General features: G+C 27.7%; 1 protein-coding gene across 1 annotated transcript in view; it reads left to right on the top strand.

The window, feature by feature from the left end:
* The first annotated feature begins 2,364 nt into the window (after positions 1 to 2,364).
* The window catches only part of LOC21402346 (purple acid phosphatase 2), a 3,122-nt gene continuing 2,987 nt past the window's right edge, over positions 2,365 to 2,499 (top strand). The window contains exon 1 of the mRNA XM_024171398.1: positions 2,365 to 2,491. The gene's annotated coding sequence lies outside the window, so the exon portion shown is untranslated. The remainder of the gene's footprint in view (positions 2,492 to 2,499) is intronic.

The following is a 2,499-nucleotide window of genomic DNA, read 5'->3' as shown; positions in this document are numbered from 1 at the left end:
TTTTAATATATATATATACACACACACCGAAAATAACTTTTTAGAAACGCTATAAAATGTAATCAAAATAAGTTTTAATAGCGATTTTTTAAAAACGCTATAACTAAAAGCTATAAAAAAGCCCCTTTTGTTGTTGTAGTGTGGATATTGATCCTTATGAAAAACAATTGGAAGAAGAAGAGGAGGAGGAGGAGGAAGAAGAAGAAATAGAGCATTACACACATATTGAAACATCCAATGCTTGGACTACATGCATAAATAACTTGGCTAGGGAAATGTTTGATCAATGGCGAAAAAATCGCCATTGATATGGTTTATGCATGACATTGTTGTTGTGATTCTTAATAAATATGTATGACATTGTTGTTGTGATTTTTAATAAATATGTATGCCATTGTTGTTGTGATTCTTAATAAAAATATATTGATGTGTTGCTTTGTTTTATCTAATATTATTGGTTTTGTTATGGACTACTTGTTGATAATTTAATAATTTTATGGACTACTTATTATGTTGTATTTTATACTTTTTAAAATATTAGTGCTAATGTTATGGGCTAAATATTTTAAAAAATATTAGTGATAATTGTAATTCATTTAAAAAATATGTTTTTTTAATACATAACATTCTCATGCACAACTAAACACAGTAACGTATTATTCTTGAGAATCTAAGACAAGATTCATGTATAAAACAAACACAGTAATGTATTATTCTTGGAAATCATATTACCCCCTATCATTTTCTCAGGAATATGATTCCTACTGAGTTATGTGGTTTGGATAAATACGGTTACTAGTAAATATTTGAATCCAATAAATATTGTATTTACTAGTAAATACTTAATTAAAATATAAGTTTGAATCTGATTTTGTGATATGTGTTTGTGATTGTGTTTGCGATTGAGATTCGAGAATTTGTGGAATTTGTAGAATTTTTGTGAAATTTGGTTTTGTATTTGTTTTTTAAATCTGTTAAATATTGTATTTACCGGTAAATACTTTAGTAATTTTAATTTTAAATATGGTAAATATTGTATTTATCAGTAAATATTTTAGTAGTTACAAGTTTGCATCTGATAAATATTGTAATACCTTTAAATACTTCAGTAACTACAATTTTAATATGGTAAATATTGTATTTATATGTAAATACTTAGTAGTTATAGTTTAGAATCATACAGGGTTCAATGGCCGCCGGAGTCGATGGCAGGATCTTCAGTTAAATATGATATTTACTAGTAAATACAATGTTAAATTGTCGCTGGAGTCGGTGGTCAAATTTTGAGATAAATATGATATTTACTCGTAAATACAGTATTTACTGGTAAATACGATATTTATTACTAAATACAGTGTTAAACGGTCGCTGGAATCAGTGCCTGAATTTTCAGATAAATATGATATTTACTAGTAAATACAGTGTTGAACGATCACTGAAGTCGGTGGCCGAATTTTTAGGTTAATATGATATTTACTAGTAAATAAGATATTTCTTGGTAAATACGATATTTACCTGTAATTACAGCGTTAACCGGTCACCATAGTCGGTGGTTGGCTTTTCAGGTAAATATGGTATTATTAGTAAATACGATATTAAATGGCAAATACCAGTAAATATAATGTTAAACAGTCACTGAAAAACAGTCATCGGACGCCGAAAAACAGTCATAGGCTGTCAGAAAATGGTCTTCGGTCGTCAGAGTTAGCCGCCGGTCCCGGCCATAGTGGACTTAACTATAATCTATCTATTTTAAAAAATATGCTATAATTTACTATTTTTAAAAAAATATATCTTTAAGGGGGAGGAGTGAGGTGAAAATGGAGGTTTAAGAGTATTTTTAAGTATAATATTTAAAACTTAAAATATCAAATTATGTTTTAATTTACTATTTTTAAAAAATATGCTATAATTTATTAATCACTTTACTAATTATGTTATTTTCTTTATTATCTCTTATTAAAAATTTTATTAGACTCTCCTAATTAAACCACTTAATTAAACTCATTTATTAAATAGTACAATATAATTGTTGACCCCTTAATTAAATTTATTTATTAAATAGCACAATATAATTGTTAATTAAAATATGTGACCCACATTAATAATAGGAAATATAATTTTTATTTGTGTAATTTGTTAATTTATTGATGAAATTTCCGTTCAAAAAAAGTACATATTCGAATTTTTCAAAGTGAATATTCCGTGGGTACCTATGTAATATACCTTAATTGCATTGACAAATGGCTGAACGACTGTCCGTTGGCACCACGTGTCCACGTCGAAATACTCTGATTATCTTACTGTAGTTGGAATTAATGAAATCGTTTGGTTGGCACTGAGATCTATATTTGATCACGATAATATTCGTTCAAGGATTGCTTTTTTTTTTTTTTTTTTTCTGGAAAAGGGTTGTGATCTTGAGAAATCATTAGTCCATAGCCGAGATTGGCTTTTCTCTGTAAGTGTTGGTATACTGAGAATTCAGCAGGGAAGATT

The sequence above is a fragment of the Morus notabilis genome, unplaced genomic scaffold (assembly GCF_000414095.1).
Source record: "Morus notabilis unplaced genomic scaffold, ASM41409v2 Scaffold262, whole genome shotgun sequence".
Lineage (NCBI taxonomy): Eukaryota > Viridiplantae > Streptophyta > Magnoliopsida > Rosales > Moraceae > Morus > Morus notabilis.
This window is presented reverse-complemented; position numbering and strand designations above follow the sequence as displayed.